We start from the raw sequence: 17,136 nt of genomic DNA on the forward strand, positions 1-17,136 counted from the left end.
TACCATGCAAGCCTTATCTAGAGTTTACCTAGCTACAGATATCGAAATTTGGTTTTGAATTGCCCAGAAAACATAGCGAGGGCCTGGGCTCTCTATTTAGAAGGCAGATGATGGAATCAGTTAGCACAGCTGAAACTGCCCTTTTTCTGTCTATGTCCCGTTGAAACACTGGAAATAAATACTATGCACAATCAGAAAAAATAAAATTCTTGTTGAGACGGTAGCTAAACCTGGTGCAGACTGAGGAGCAGAGGATTGGTGGAGTACATGCAGCAAGCAGACTTGAAGAGCAAGTGGACTGCACTGTTTGACAAGTGATCCGTGGTACCCTGTAGGGAAACTATTCCCGGGCTGCCGCATAGAAATCCGGAAGAAACGCTCATCAGTGGAAAGTGCAGTTTGCTTTCTGATTTGCTCTCAGCCGGAGATTTGGGAACTTAGCCGTAGATTGCAAGTGAGGAGGTGTTCTTAAATTCATTGAATATATTAGAAAGCTTGTTTTTTGAGGTGGAGATTAAAAAAAAATAGTGGACAAATTGGGATCTTCAAGTTGAGTTTTCATCTTTAAGAACTGCAGATTTCTTTCAACCATTATATAAAACTATCCAACTGAAATAGCACAAAGTTGCACTCAGTAAAGCTTCAAAACTTAGTAAATTTGTCCAAAATTAAAGCAAAACATGAAAACCTGGCATCTCCCTGGAAGCATTACAAGGCTGATGAAACGTATTTTGTCATTTGTATAAATCTTGAGTAGAAATAGATTTCACATTTTTTTTTCTTTATTGTCTTAGTTGAAAACTGAAAATGATAATTCTTAGCTGGCCTAAATTGGTGTAGCTTCATTTGGATAAACTAGTGAACCTAACTGACACTGCAGCTTTTCTAAAAGGCCATCATGTCCCTTTTTAGCTGTGCTGAGGCAAAATGCAGAAAATCCTACATGTTTTCAGATTAATTGGATTGAGCTAGAATGAGAATTGCATAATGCTGCACAGTAGGCGCTTAGCATCCCTGAAACGTCCGGTTCAAGGAGCAGTTACCTCGGCAGCTCAGGCTCCCTAGACCTGTTCATTGCTTTGAACATGCAGATGTACTTCTATCATTCATAATCATCTATAGACAAAGTTAACTGTTGTTTAAAATGCTCTGTTGGGAAGACTTGGTAGTTATTAATTAATAATACATCAGTACAGCAAAAAAAACGCAGGTAAAGATGCAGTTAGAAGTATTGGCTAGGTGTCTGCTTCCTTCAAAATTGTATTTATGTCTCTTGTTTCCCAAGGGTTAGTTCATCAGTGTGGATTTGCTGTAGGGTTCTTCTGGCTCTTCATAAGCCAGGCAATTCCTTTTTAAAATACTGAATGATGCATGAATATGGCCATTAATTAAAAGTAAATCTAAGTGTGTCTAATACAAAAAGCACATTAGCATGTGGGTAAGTTAAGAGCTGTAAACTCACTGCTGAAATGAATTTAGTGCAAAAACCTGTCAAGGACTCCTGAGGACACAAATTGAACTCTCCAAAACATCTTTTAAATGCACAGAATTCAAGGCTAAGAACTATTAAAAGAACAAAAAACACCCCGGTTGAACACACATTTACTAAAGGGAATAGGTAATGGAAGTGTATAGGTTATCTAACTAACGAGGTTTGTGGACAGCGGTGTCTCCACTTCATTACAGGGCTGGTGAGGATTAGCACCATGAAGGTCAACCATAAAACTGGTGCAAGTCAAATTAGAGTCAGAGCAAGTGACCGCTAATTAGTTGGAGAAGAAAGTTGATACGAGCTACTTGGAGATTACCGTACCCACTGCTGGCCGTCACAGTCGGGCCTCTGCCGCGGCGGGGCAGGCAGTGCTGTGGGCTGAGCAGCGAATCTCTCTCCGTTCCTCAGGGCTGAACTCTGTTTAGCAGTATTTTGTTCACGTTTTATTTTCATGCTGATTACCGCATTTGTAATGCATCCTATTTTTGTGTGGTAATTGGTAGTCTAGAAAACTTACTTGGTGTGTGCAAGATTTAATACTAGTTCCTGCTGTCATGCTGGTAATGAATTAGCTTTTTGGACTCTATCGTATGTTCTCAGCAGGCACCTATGTAATTAAAATGAACACACATTGGGTTTCATATTAACAGGCAAATCTGCCTGTGGCAAAAGGTCTGTGTACCTCTGGGACTGTATACTAGGGCAGCGTAATTACAGTGTTAGGTATAATTGTTATTTTAAAGTATTTCTTTATTTAGCGTAATGTTAACTCTTTCCATACAACCTGGCTTTTGCATCCAAACCAAATATTTGAAAAGTGATTTTATTGTAATAAAAGGGCTGCCAGCTCAAGAGGCATCCTGTTTCAGAGGCTGGCTTTTACTCTGTGAAAGCTGTTCTGTTGAACACTAAGCGTTTGGTGCCATAATGCACTGAATCGGTTTACTTAAATACTTACTTCAGAACTGGAAGTTTTTCACATTAAGGTGGTACTTACTGTAAGAGTAAAATCATAGTAGTAAGCAAACTGCCTTTTATGCTTTTTTCATATTTGAAAGAATGTTCTGAAGCAGCCTAAGATTTCCTCCTAAGGAGAGACATTTTCAGTCCTGAGCACTGTCTTACAGGTATATTTCTGCTGGGTTTCTTTTTTTAACATTGAAGTTTAGTGGTAATGTTAAAACTTCTTTCAACTAGTGATAAAGTGGAAAAAAAAGGCTACTTCTTGACTCTAGAAATAAATACTGAGACTGATTAGATGGGAAGACAATTCAACTATGCTTTTTAAAATGAGGTTACAGCAAAAACAGCTGAGTTGTAGAATGTGGCATGGGCAGAATCCACCGAAGAATCGTGACTTTGCCTGGGGAAAAATAAGAAAGTTTTATACCATTGAAAACTCTTCTAAGCGTGCTCCACGCGCCAGTTCATCGTTATTTTTAGCTATATTAATTAGACCTACAATCCTTGGGCTCACCTGGGGGTGAGCGTGGCAGGACCGAAGCTCTCGGGCCGGGGGGACGGTTCTCAGGAGGGAGCCGCTGCTGAGACAGGGATGCTCGGAAGGGACCTGGTTTGGCCGCGGGCCTGTGTCGCTGGGTTTTGCCCGGGCAAAACTGCTGAGCGGCAGAGGAAGGGGGCAGCGAAAGGGGTCTGGAGGCATCCAGCACTCTCCTTTAAGGAGTGATATGTTGGGAGAGAGTTTGAACAGATTCTTGATAATTCTGTTAATGTCAAAATAAAGATATTAGAAAAGAAATGAAATTTCAGTGAAATTGCGGTTCGGTCATGTTTGAGTCTTTCAACAAAAACGTGGGATTGTTGAGGAAGCTCAGAGTTAATCTGCTTTTATATAGATGAAGACTAGCTAGGAGCCGAGCCGTGAGCAAACTGAGCAGAGTTTGGCTCAAACGTGCTAATTCGCTTTGATACCAATTTCCCACTGTTGATTCCCCATCGATTTCCGATGGGCGCCTCCTGCTTCGCAGCGGGAGATGGCCTGAAATGAATTCCGAGGGTGAACTAAAATGCTTCTTACTGTTTGTTAACTAATTCCTTGCCTTAAAAAAATCATATCTGTCCTCATAATTAAAATCCGTCCTTGTTTTTTAACTTTCAAGCTGTAAGAACTTGCCGAGGGCTCGCAGGCAGCCGGAAGCGTTTGCAGCGGCGGCGGCGGCGGTGGCAGCGGCAGCGGCGGCAGCAGCAGCAGCGGCAGCGGCGGCAGCAGCAGGCGCTGCGTGCCGTTGGAGCCCGCGATAGTTCCTCGCTCGTTGGTGCTGCGGCTTTGCGCCCGCCGGCGTCGCGGCCCTTCCTGACGGGCCCTTGCGTCCGGGCGGCCGTGCCTCAGAGCGAAGAGCTACCGGTGCTTGCGCCGGCCCCGCTGGTGCTCCTCCCCGCCGCCCGTGCCCCCTCTCCTCCTCGCGCCGAGGGGCTCGGGCTGGCGGCGGCGGGAGGGGCTGGCGTGGCTTTGCCGTGCGCCGGCCGCGGCGCCGAGCGCCCGCGGAGCCGCAGCGCCCGGCCGCCGTGGAGCCCTGCGGCGGTTGCTGCTCTGCCCTGACGGTATTTCTTATTTTCCCCGGTCTCTTTTTTAAATAAACATGTCCTTTTACAGCCTGTGAGAGGTTTCTTATGTTTCACAGTTTTTCATGTCCTAAATTAGCTTTGCTTAGCAGTTTTGCCGCCAGTTGGTGATTTTTCAGCCCCAGTTTACCATAAAAGCCGAGCTGGGAGTGAACTGTTTAGTTTGAGCTCCTCGCTGGGGCCCCAGTCTCCTCTCCCAGAGCTCGAGGAGCTGAGTTACAGCTGAGCACGAACTTTTTTAAAGCCTGCTGTTGCTACAGGGTGGTCGGATAGGTTGTGCATGAGCAATTAGGTGGCAGGAAAGAAAGATTGTACTGGGGGTGATCCTACAGAACTGCGTGTGGAGCTTCGGCGCGCTCCCTGTGCCTAATTCGAACGCGCGGCTGCTGGGAGTCATGCCCGGCTCGTGCTGCGCCGCGCGACCACGGGCGGTTTCGCTCGCGACGCGCGCCGGCGCCTCGCGCTGCCGCCTGCCCCGCTGCCCGGCTCAGCGTGACCCGCGTGACCGCAGACCTCCCGCAAGGCATTTTGTTTTGTTTTAGAAATAATACCCGCTATTATTTTTGTCCTTAAAAAAGGTCAGTGTTAAAATTTGCGTTTTGAGCACTGTGCAGCCGTTCATCACTGGCAATAGAGGATGGGCTCTTCTCCGGCAGCTGCTCGGCATCGAAGGGCATCCTAGCCTTGTTAAAATCTGTGGGAAACTTGTAAATCTGCTTTGTATGTTATGGTATCATTGTTGCAAGAATATATTTCAGTTACAAACTCACCTCACTTGCTTTTAGCAGGAGAGAATAACTCATTTAGTCAATAAAATGACATTTTCTGCATGTTGTTTTATACAACTAACTGATATGTCTGGTGAAACAGAGAAAAATCATTTTATTTTGTTTTGTTGAACATTTTCCTTTGGTGGCAATTTGCTTTTCCATTGGTTTCCTCTGGTGGTATGCTAATGAGCTCTTTTTATGCTGTGATGGAGTAGTAGAGTCAAAATGCTTTATCACAACAAGAGTATACTTTCTCTCTCTACTCTTTGACCATAAAAATAAGTGTGAATATACATCCTCGTGGAAAGCAGCTCAAATAATTTTCATGAGAACATTTAAGAAGTCAGGCTGAGAGAAGCTGGAGCTGGTAGTGGTTTGCGCCTTGCTAGGGAACAACTTGTTGTGTTAGGGGTTGTTTCCCCGATTGCCCAAAGAGATGAGACGGACAATGTCCATGTCCACCTGCTAAGGCTTTGGTCCACCTGTTACCAGTGCTTCTAAGTAACTGCTATTCAGATGTGAAAGAGTTAAAATTGTCTGTTCAGTTTCTTACGTGCATTTAATTACATGTGTTTATGAATGCAAGAGGTTTTAACATCAAAAAGCCATCTTCTGCATGGGGACTTTCTGCGACTGCTGGAATACGCACCGTGAGTAATGGCCCCGCGAGCAGCCCGCGCGGCGGCGGGGGACGCAGCGCCCGCGGCCGGGGCGGCGCGCCGTGCCCGCCTGCGCGGGAGGAGCGGCGCGGGGCGCGGGGCAGCCGAGCAGGCCTGGCACCGCGCTCTCCGAACCGGGCTTTCCGCTCGCGCAGAACGGATCGCGAGCAAGCGCAGCGTCCCCCGAATGACTTTCAAGTCGCCCTAATTGGATTAGAGGGATTGTATTAAAGATCTGTTGGCCATGAAATGTTTAGGATTATTGCACGATAATTTTCTTCTTAAACGATCCTCAATAATCCCCCTTGATCCGACAGGAGCAGGGCACGGCACTGCCCGTCCCGTCTCCAGCAAGGCGCCTCGGCTCCTAGACCCAGCAGACAAGCTGAAGTCCTCAGTGCTCTGATAGCTTATACAGCTTCAAAATTTTTGTTTAGGTTGATCCAAAGCACTCGACGCTTGGCACTTCTTGCAGCTAGTGTTCAGCTCCCCCAGAAATGCCCGTATTTCCCTCCCGCACGTTCTCCACCCGAATGGGCTCTTTGCAACGCCAGGGTGGTCTGCACACGAATGAACCGCTGTCTGTTTCTCCTGTACTTTGACCTGTGGCGGGAGATATGATAAAATATAGTTGAAGTAGTGAGGTGCCATTTATTATTCAAATGTTATTGTAACTTAGCATACCATATGAGTAATCTTTTGAAGTCTGCCAAAAGAACCCGTCTTAATTGCTTACAGCAGAATGTATTTGCTGTTGGTAATGTCACAACATAATTATATTCTATTCCTCTGTCTGACAAGTAATATACTAGAAGAAAATTGGTCCTCTTTTTCTTCTGTGTTGAGTAAAATTATTCACACTACCCTTCAAGTACTGCGCATGGTAGGAAGCTTTTTTGAAGTGCAAGAACTAATCAGTGATAAAATAATTCATGTGTTACTGTTCAGACAGACAAATAAAAGGTACTTCATTCAGGGAGCGTGAAGCAGACATGGTAAGGTTTTGTACTTCTTTGGAAATTTAAATTGCACAGAATTCATTCATTTAATGCACATAATACAGTGAAAAGCAAAATGATTGTACAGATGAATGCTAATGTTAAAGGCCTAGATCTTTGAAAAGTATTTAGTCTGCTAATTCCTGTCTAATAGTTCCCATTCAGTTAGCTTCTGCTCATCAAAAGGTCTTGGTCACCTACTAGCCTTTAAAGAATTGGTGACAAGCCGAGGAGCTTTAAATAAGAGCAGAAGCGTGGGAGTCTCACGAGGAGCATCGGCTGGACAGAGCCAGGTGACCTGCAGAGCTCGAGCCAGCCCCACCTGCGCCGGGGCCAAAGTCACCCTGTGTCCGGGAACGTGCGACCAGAGGTGACAAGAAATCACAGGTTCTAACGGGGAAAAATCCACAGAAGTAGAGTGGCTGCACTTCTGCAGCTTCCTTGCTTATGAAGACGCTTGCTTTGGGTGATTTGGGAAGACCATTACTTGCCTTTCAGTATCCTTTCTGATAAGAGGTATTTGAGAATTATTTGTCAGCACAGAGGTTGGAAAAAATTATGCTCTGAATACAGGAACTGCATTTGTTTACCTGGGAATCCAGTCTTTAAAGTGTACAATTTTAGTTCAAATATCTCGATACCAAGTTTTTTTTTTTTTTTTTTTTTAATCTTAACCTACTAGTTCATAGGGTGTGAATGTATACATATGCATATATTTATGGTACATGGATCTGATGTCTCATGCATCCTTTATTACTTAACAAGAGATTCTTAAAAGTACTCAGCTTTGTCCCAGCTCTGCAGCTTTTGATGTCCTTAAAATTTAACTCAAATGGGGGCAGAATTAGCAAAGCCTGAAAGGTTTGGCATGTATCTGCCTGTACATGTGCTATTTATCTTTTGTCTGTTTTACAAACCTATTATGAAATTCCTATTAATTTCACTTGCAGTGCAACTAGTATCAGCTAAAATATGTCTGAACTTGGACAACGTATTATAACACATGGACACATGGAACAGGTTTGCAAGTTTATTTTAGCTTTTGTAAGTGTCCTAACTAGACCTTTTTAAACTAGCAATATAAAATAGCTAGAAGGGTCTTCATTTTGATTTCATCTGTCCCCAGCATCGTGCTTGTGACTTTCTTGGGCACAGAGTAAAGGCAGACCCTGACCTTCAAATTCTGAATCTAGAAAAATAGGAGACAGTGGTAATGGGAGTCTCAAAAGAAGGATTCATTTTGCTTTGGCAGACCAGATCCTCATATGGTATGAATTAACTTGGTCCTGCTGATTTCACTGAAGTTGCCCCAGCCATGCACCAACTGATTAAGATGATTAACTGTTCATTTCTTACCAGTATCTGGGAAAAACATACTTTAGATGGGACTTGAGAGATGACAGTACAGTGCAACAAAAGGAGAAGACATTGATTAGCTAGGTGACAAGTGTGCTTTTATCTGCCTATTCATTTCTTAGTAATCTCAGCAGCACACAAGTATTTCCTGGGAGGTCATATGAAGCAGAGACTATTTTAACTATGTAATTGCTTATGGTTTTGCTCTTTATCGATTGTTCGTGCTGGGAGCGTGACAGGAGGAGACGGAGTAAAGGTTATGGATGTAGCAATCTCCATATACACTGCAAAATAACAAAATGGGCATTGGAATCAATAAAGGCTATTTTCAAATGCTAATTTGAGGCTTGAGCCTTGATAAGGTTACATTTCTGTTATGCTTGGGATTTATTAATGTTCCTATTGTTGCTTGTTTAATGTATGTTTGGGTGCTCTCCAGTAACTGGTTAGCTTTCAACATGTTGTTTTGCTTGGAGAATTAAACTTGCCAGTGATTTGAGGCAGAAGAGAAAGGAGAAAGTCTGAACTAAAATTAGGACATTTTCTATATTTTCTGCTTGTTCTGCACAAGAGTTGTAAAAGCTCCTCGAGCGGGGAGGAGGAACGAAAGGTTTTGTTGTTGAAAAGAGCTGGCTCTGAAACCCATTGCCAGGCTTCGGCACGAGCACCCGGGAACCTGGTGCCGGTGCCTGGCCTGGGAGGTTCACGACCTGCAGCAGATGCGTCCTCAGGTGTGTAATGCAGACCACCTAGATCAGCAGACCACTTACTGCCTAATTTAGGGGCCTTTAGGGCAAACTGCAGGACCCAGGAGCACCTCTGGGCTTCTCCAGTCCTCATGCACATCCCAAGCCACAGCTGTGTTTTATCACTTAACGTGAGCGTTAAGTGATAAAAGTGCTTACTGCCCCTGCCCTCTTGGGGGAGGTGTGAGGACTGGGGCAAAAGGAGTTTGGTTGCATGCTGGCCAATAACTCGTCTATGGGCGTAGCTTGAGTCGCCCTTGGAAGGGCCCTTCTCTCTCTGCAGACGTAGCGTGGTGGATAGGGCACTGACGTTACGCTGTGTTGGGCAGGGTGGGTCTCGCCGTGCCCCGGCGCGAGCAGCTGACGTGCTGCGTTGCGGGAGCAGCAGTGCTGGCAGCTGCGGTTTCTTGACGGCACCTGTGCTTGTGCCATCAGTTTTCCCTTGTTGGGGGCTCTAACAGCATGAAAAATTCCTGTTTGCCTCAGTTTTGGGCTGTTGGGAGGAGCATCGTTAGCAGCAGTCAGTGCTGAGGGAGATACCCAAATGGTTTTGGTGGGAGAAGGGCAAGTCCCTCCCGTGTGCCAGCTGAGCGCCTGCGTGGGGGCGTAGTCGGGACAGCTCAGCCAGAGAGCAGAGCCGCCCCGAGCCTCGGCAAGATGACCGCCTCTTTTAGTGAGCGTTTTCTTGGGGCCGTAACGAGCAATCCAGGTGGCTGTGCAGGCAGCAGGCTGTCCTCTCTTTGCAGTTGCCAGGGCTGTGGATGCCCCCCACTTTGGAGCAGCTGCTGTGAATGAGGGTTTTGGCTCCTGCCAGCTGGGAGCGCCGGATTTGGTTTGGTAGCGTTGAGGCGAGAGTGCTGCCCCCAGACGTAAAGGCAAAACTAAGGAGTAAGGTGCCAGATGAAGGAGTAGCCTGTATCTGCAAGGAGTATCTGTTGTTTGGTCTTTCTGAGGTCCAGTAGTGCCACTGAATAAACTGATGATCATTTAAAAGGTATTTAATGTTTACTGTAGTAGTGCTGATCGCGATGAGCTAATTGGCTGTTAATTGATACAATAAATATTATTATGAGGAAATTCATTCTAATTCAGCATTAATTTACTGTTGCTTTCAAGTGCTATTTATTTATTCATGAGAGTCAGTGGGAAAAGGGAGAAAAGGCTTGGTTAACACACTCCAGCAAAGCAACAAATAACTGAGATTTGTCTCCCAGGAACAGTACAATTTTCATAATTAGAATTGTCAGAAGAGCAAGCTTGTTATTAAGACTATTGACCTGCCTAGATAGTTATCATAGTAAATTAAGTTTAGTATGTGCTGCAAGTGGAGTATACTGGTGTCTGATAATTAGACTGTCATTTGTAAAACAAAGATGGTTACAATAACTGCTTGAGACTGACTGCAGGGCAAAGCAAAGTTGTTTGAAATATGGCAGAACGCTTCATAGTCAGATGCTACCTGCTTTTGTTTGCGCTTGGTTGGTGCAAACGCGTTGTTGCAATACATGTGTGCCCGTGTATGCATGCACGTAATTCGAAGCTCTGCGATAAGTTTTGCAGAGATGTGTGTTTCCAAAAGCTTTTATGGATTTTGTGATACAAAGGGTAGAAATCTTTGTTCTCAGGGTTCTTGGAGTTCCTAATTTACAGTAAGTCCTTCAAATTGTCTGCAAAATGTCCCTGAGCTTTTCAAGGGCATAGTGCTTTCTGTGTTTGTTTAATGGACAGCACCCACCTCGCTGGGCCAAGAGTTCTTGAATGAGTTGTTGAAATGATACTTGCAACACAAATGTTAAATAACTGTGGTGGAAGGATGAGAAAACAGGAGAGAAGTGTATTCAGATTCCAAAATGGAAAATCTTCAGGGTCGTTTTCCCTGTAGGAAAACATGGAAACAATTTATCTTCTTTTGAGCCTGCTGTGAATATGGAACAGTTCTATACATGTCCTCTGTCTTCTTCCCTTCCTTCTTTCATACACGCTTTATTCTTTCTGTTTGTGGAAAAGGAAGAAATCCTTCTGCACAGGGGTTATGGTGGAACTCAAGCCAGATCTGTCACTATAGTGGTTTTCCCTTATTAGATTGAAATTTTGCAGGAATACAAAGCTGCGTAACAGTTCACAAATATGCTGTATAGAAACTTTCAGGAAATCCCCTCAAATGAGCAGCCCAGCCGCAGGGCAGTGACTCTGCTCCTCTGACCGCCCTGCGTTTCTCCTGTCATCCCCAGGAATGATTAAAGCAGACCCCAAGTGCCACGTCCGCAGCCCCCCTGTTCCAAGCCTGGGCCTCCGCTCAGCGTGGAGGAACGTTACAGAAACCTCTCTTTAACGTTAAATGGACTGGTCATTGAGTGCTTGTCTCGCTGCTTCCCGCTTACCCTGCGTTGATTTTTGCTTATGGGTTACTTGATCATTAGAAGTTACGGAGGATTGTGAACTGTTTCTGCAATTCACAGTAGAGTTTGAGAATTAAAAAAATATACTAGAGCAGTGTTTTTGAGATAAAACATCACTGAAAAAAAATGATTATCCACTCTTCAATAGTAGCATAATTTCTGAAATTGTCCAAAGGGCTTAATACAAACCCACAGATAAAAAGGACAGGTAGCAGCAATTTTAAGGGAATCTATAGAACATAACTAGTAGCATTTCATTTTGCAAAGCATAAGCATTTCTTGCAAATCCCTGTGTCCTGGGGACAGCTGCACAGAAGATCTGCTCAGCTGATTTCACTTCTCTTTCTTTGCTGAGTGAGATAAAAACCTGCAAAGGAAAGCCACGCTTAGGACCATTCACGTAAGTTATTTTCATCGGGAACGTGGCTTGCTTTGCTGCCGGAGGCGAGAATCGGCCGCTCCGTAAATGCGCTTGTTCCGGGTTGCCTGTGCGGGTGCTGATTCCCCGAGATGCCGGATGTTACCAGCTCGTGCTGATTCTCAGAGGTGCGGGAGCGCTGGTGACCACCTCAACGAGCACGACGTGTCTCCGGCCCCTAGCGCTGTTATCTGGCCTTGTCAGCGTAGAAGTTCATCAAAACTGTATGTATTGCTTAGCCCACTCTGTGGCCGCGCAGCCCACGGGCTGCGTTAACTGGAGAGCAGGGCAGGCGTCCCCTCTGGAGCTGAGCGCCAAACGAGGCGCGTTCGCGGTGGATCGTCGTGCCTTAATTCCTGAAAGAAAAGATGTTCTTGTCTAAGCCCCATTAAATTTTGCTATTATCAAGCCCTCAGACAAAGGCTTCTCATCAGAGCCTCCTGGCACACCAGCGTATTGCCAGGAAGCTCTGTTTTGTTTGCTGTATCTCCAACTGCTCTGGTGATAGGTCTGTTAGGAAAATTGCATTTTCTAGTGAGACAATGTGTAGTTTTTATTCTTCATTCGAAAAAGGCAAAACTGTTCTCATGCTGACCTAAATGGAAAACATCTTTGGATGAAAATTTCAGCCCGCGGGTTATTACGGGTTGCGAGCAATGTCAGAGAAGGAATTTATAGTGGAAATCTGAGTTTGACAACTACTGCTCGGCCGGGTACCACTGCGGGAGCGCTGCTGAAGCGCATGGGACTGCTCGTGTGAGTTTAGGCGAGGAGTGCATGTTTCTCTTTGGTCTCTTTGGTGCAGCTGTGACTAGCGCTGCAGCTATAATGGCGGGGTTTCTGATTTCATTTCTGGATGTACTAACAGTAAATAGTGTGCAGAACCATACAGCAATAACTCTTCCAGCGTCCTGTATCAAATGACCCTTGGTATCAAAGCTATAGTTGTGTTCAGGAAAGTTAGCAGCAGCATCGAGGTGTCTTTACAAAGAGATGCTGTGTTGAATAGACAAGACGATACCAGTTGAGAATAGGAATCGATGGATTAATTTACAAAAACTAATATGGCTCACAAAATTCATTAAAAGATTGGTTTATGCTGCTAGGGAAGCCTGAGGATATTGTTAATTAGCAGCAGAAGTAGAAGATGAGCAGATGAGTTCCAAGTGATATTGGTGGATGATAGTGTTATGTGACACCACAACAAATATGGAAATGCTTACATTATGTTTATTATTCTGGCATTTAGTAATTCTGCAGTAGTTGAGGGTTAAACATTCAATTATGAGTACTGATTTCTCTGGGATGTGTAACGGCAATTTGAAATTGCAGTAGAACTGAGATTCTCCTGTTACGTGCAAAAATAGGTGTGTGCTTTCCTCCTAACTTTGGTGTAAACTGTTTTACAATTTGGGTAGGAAACCTGAAGTGCAGCTTCAATTTTACCGAGTATGTTTATGCAAGGCGTTTAGTTACAGTGCAAAATGCCACTTTTTGCAATGGCAAAGTAAATACCTTTTGTTACAATAGCTAAAAAATGTTTTTTATGATGCATGTGAGCGCTGTCGCTTTTGTTGAATCTCCTTGTGGCGATTCCTCCAAAGTAACACAATGTTAGAAGTCACTCTTCTATCACCTGCTACCAGTACATAATGTAAGTGAGAACTTTCAGAAACTTACAGATGACAACTACTAAGTCTGACCAGAGCTACTGATTTCGGTGTGCCCCATAGGAGCAATGAGGACAAGTCCATTCACTCTACCCACTCGCTCCTGTGTGTGGAACTGTTTCCCAGTCTATTCTCCAGTTAGAGCTATGCTCCCGAGATGTAACTGTAACTTAGTATTCTTGAGGATTTTTGTTTTGCCTTGCATTAACGTTGTGGGCACTTCATTGCATTTATAAAACACCTGATCTGCATAAGGCACCATAGAGAAAGGGAGTCCCCTAAATCCCAAAGAACATTCACTCTACTGGCAAGGCATGCTCTAACTGGGATTAGAGAGTGGGGAATAAATCTGGAGCTTTACGTGCTCTCAGAAGCTTCTTGTAGGTGGGATCAGATTCAGTTCCCTGCACATCACTGGAGACGCTGCCATAAACAATCAGGAGTAGAAGAAAATGGGAATTAATTGTTGGCTTGGTCCATTCTTGAAAAGACAGAAGATGGCCTGTGGGGAGGTGGCATTGGTGGCGATGTTGAGTTGTAGGGAATGGCAGGAGGCGAGGAGGAGGAGAGAAAACAGAGCACGGGGACCACTATACAGGGCTTCCTGGCACCAGGGGCAGGAAACGGGTCTTGCCAACTACTTTTTGTTGGGCTGAAGTGACCAAGAGTGGAGGCTGATGGAAGTGGTATCCTGCGTGAGCCCTACTGAGCATGGCGGACTGCAACATAATGGTGGCATAGAAGTAGCTGTCAAATGCAAGTACTGTTTTAAAATCTAATTAGATTTTTATCACTGCCATATGGTATGTTGTTAATTGAAAAGCATCTGATGTGTCTTTTATGCCCGATGGCCTAACACCCAGAAGGGGACGCTCTCCTGCACGATAGGCAGATAATCAGCACGGGGGCCTTACCAGCCAGGGATGACTTTGGTGCGTGCTTGCAGGGGAGGTCCTATATAAGGGCAGTGGTTAGGGCTAGTCTAATGCTGAACCATTTACCCAACTCTACCTTTAAAACTTGAAAATGAAGTCCCACTGTACTTTATAGTCAAAAGATACTCAGGTTTATGTTTTGTGCCCATTCATCTCATTTGCAAGCCAGTGCGGTTCATTATGAGTGGAGCAGTCTGCTAAATAGAGGGTGCTGGTGAACCACAGAATAAAAATAGGGAGGTAACAGAGTCCAGCGGAAACGTCAGCTTTTCTGAGATGTAGAAAAATTATAATATTCTTACCTGCATGAAGTTCCAGGCAGCCAAGAAAAGAATTAGATTAAAGAGACTGTAACAGTATGCAGATGGAGAATGGTACTATAAAACCCTGAACTTAAAAGGGAAGCAAGGAGGAAACACATGGAAAAAGGCTAGAATTGGAAGATCACAGAAAGGAAAATAAGTTACTACAAGAATTTATTACAGAAACCTGATGAAGTGAGGTATCATTCCAGATGAAAATTCAGCAGGATTTTGTTTTCAGTAATGGTTAGATAAATTACAGTGTGGGTATTGAAAGCTAGTTAGTTTAAAATAAAAGCTCTGCAGTACAGCTGTTTTAAAATTCCTCTCACCTTTTGCATGTCATTGCAGAAATTCACTAATTTCAGAAGAGATATCCAAAAATGTAATAGAAAACACTAGAAGTATTTTAGTCTGTCAATGGGATGTCATCAGCTTGAAATCAAAGCTGTTTAAAAGAAAAACTGGTTGTTTTAGCAATTGCGGTTGCATATTCTTTCTTTCACAATCACTTTCTGTCCTTGTTGCTGTGCAAAAGACCTGAACAAACACATGGGCAGCGATCGGCCATGTGGGAGAAACCGTAAAGCTGAGGAAATGCCCATGGCCATGGTAAACTGAAAATGATAAAAGAAATTAAGTTTTTTTTCCCTAATCTATTACTGCTGTTCATTTAAGTCTTACTGTGTTAGTGATCAATCAATCTTCAATAAAAATGCCATTTAAGTTCTTGATGTCCCTTTTAAGACCGATTCAAGGTGCCAGGAGCTTCCTAATGGGCAGCCTTAATACAACCGCAGGCACTGAAATTGTGTTAAGCAATGGGCAGCACTAGTAGAGAGAGATGTTCTGTGGAGGTCTGCTGGGAGGAGAAAACTTTCCCATGGACCACTCTGACCTGGTGGCTCTCTTGTGTTTGTTGTCTGAGGACTGTGTTCCTGGGCAGGCACGTAGCTGCATGTTACGTAGCTAGCAAAGAGCCTTATTCCAGTGACAGAGCACATCTCTTATATGTACAGCTCTTCTGGATCTCTAGAGTAGGAAGGACAAATTTTTGCTTGAAGCGAGCCCACCAAGGAGACAGGTCGCTTGCACTGCTAAAGAGAAGGAACGTGAGGGAGATTTACGAGAGATGTTGAAACCACCTCTTTCCACAATATGTTGCTGCCCTTGGAGCAAGATGCATCTTTTGTGGTTGTTTAAAAAAGAATGTCAACTACTTATGGAAAAAATGGCATTTCAGTACAGTTAAGGGGATCAGGTTGTTCAGGTAATCTGAAATTATGCTCTGCAAACTTCTCATCAGTCTGTTTTTCTGGGTTCATGCTGTCCTGTTTAAAAAGGAGAAGATGCAACAGAGAATTAAGAGAAGAGTTTTTTTTGCATGTTCAAGTTTTATTTTGTAATTAATATGTATAAAAATAGAAAGCTTTTGATATTGTTTGCTTTTATCAATATATATTGCCTGTTTCCAAAAACTAAAAAAATGCATCTTTCCCTCTGAGTTACTCTCTCTTCACACTTGGCAAACATCTACTTTCTTGCTCCTTATATCAAATAAGGCAGAAATTTAACATATTTGATAATAACTTTTGGATATGTTTTGGAATGTGCAGTGAACTTTGTGGCTCTATTTGTACTGTCTGATAACTCTGCCCAAGTGCAGCCTTAAGTCCATCACACAGCCCAGCTGGAACCTACTGCATCCACACCATGCATAGAGCTAGTCTTGAGCTGGTACGTACTTGCCCGTGGGAGAAGGTGGAGGCATCCCATGGAGGTATTATTTGGATTGCAGCAGCTGGATGTGGCTTGTCTGAAACAGTCCTGAGAGTTTATAAGAAGAAACAGAGAATTCATGTCAAGTTGAAAATATGGCAACTAGAAGCTCCTCAGTGGTTCACACTTCAGGCAGCAGCAATACTTAACTCAGAGGTGTTTTCAGAAGCTTAATTTTTGTAAAAGTAGTAGCCAGGTATTGAGGTGTTCATAATATAAATAATAAAGAGGTATTCAGAAATTCAGCCAAAAGGAAGAGAAGTGAGGGGCATGGGGACATGGTTTGTTTACAGCTAAAGTTTTATTACCATATATCACCAGATTATTTTGTGCAGGATGTCATCCTTCCTTTAGTTGTCCTTGCACTTCGGAGACACCTGCGGTAGGTGTCCCCTTCTCAGCCTGGTCCGTGTGAATGATAGGGGTGCTACTGAGAGGGTGAGGGTGAGAGGTCAGTCCCTGGGATTCACTGGCCATTAGCGGATCTTCCTTTCATACTCTTATGTTTGCTGAGAACCTTTCACTTTCTGGTTGGTTAGGGACTCCTAACCTTTCATAATAGGAATATCTGGCCTGGACCTGCTAAGTTGCATCGATTAATGTCTAACTCCCTTTGATACTTAATTGGCTCACTAGGCTTTTCTTGGGAAGGTAGGAAAAATTCCAGCATTCTCAGTGGAGAGGAAAAAACTTTTTATGCCAGAGGAAAAAAGGTGAGTAGTGTAGTGTCTGCAAAGCAGCATAAACTCCAATTTTGCCATGTTTCTGAGAGGGCAGAGGGAGAAACAACTTCCCAGTGAAGCAGATTAAACCCCTGTTCCCCCTTCGGTGGCTAAAGGATCCACTGCCTGTCTGCGGTGTGTCCATTCAGACCAGGAGAGGTTCGTGGGCTTCGTCATTCCTCTCATCCAAGAGTAGAGAGCATGCAAGGGCCAAGGAGCTGCCGTCCTGCTGTTGACTGTGCTCCCCGCTGGCCGAGGGTGTTTAGTGAGCTGGCATGTGCCTGTTTGGCCAAAAGGTTGCGTAGGA

At 44.2% G+C, this 17,136-nt stretch overlaps 1 protein-coding gene across 2 annotated transcripts in view; it reads left to right on the plus strand.

The window, feature by feature from the left end:
• XYLT1 (xylosyltransferase 1) overlaps window positions 1-17,136 on the plus strand; it is a 160,175-nt gene that overhangs the window by 68,960 nt on the left and 74,079 nt on the right. The window lies entirely within an intron of this gene.

The sequence above is a fragment of the Rhea pennata genome, chromosome 15 (assembly GCF_028389875.1).
Source record: "Rhea pennata isolate bPtePen1 chromosome 15, bPtePen1.pri, whole genome shotgun sequence".
Taxonomy (NCBI): Eukaryota; Metazoa; Chordata; class Aves; order Rheiformes; family Rheidae; genus Rhea; species Rhea pennata.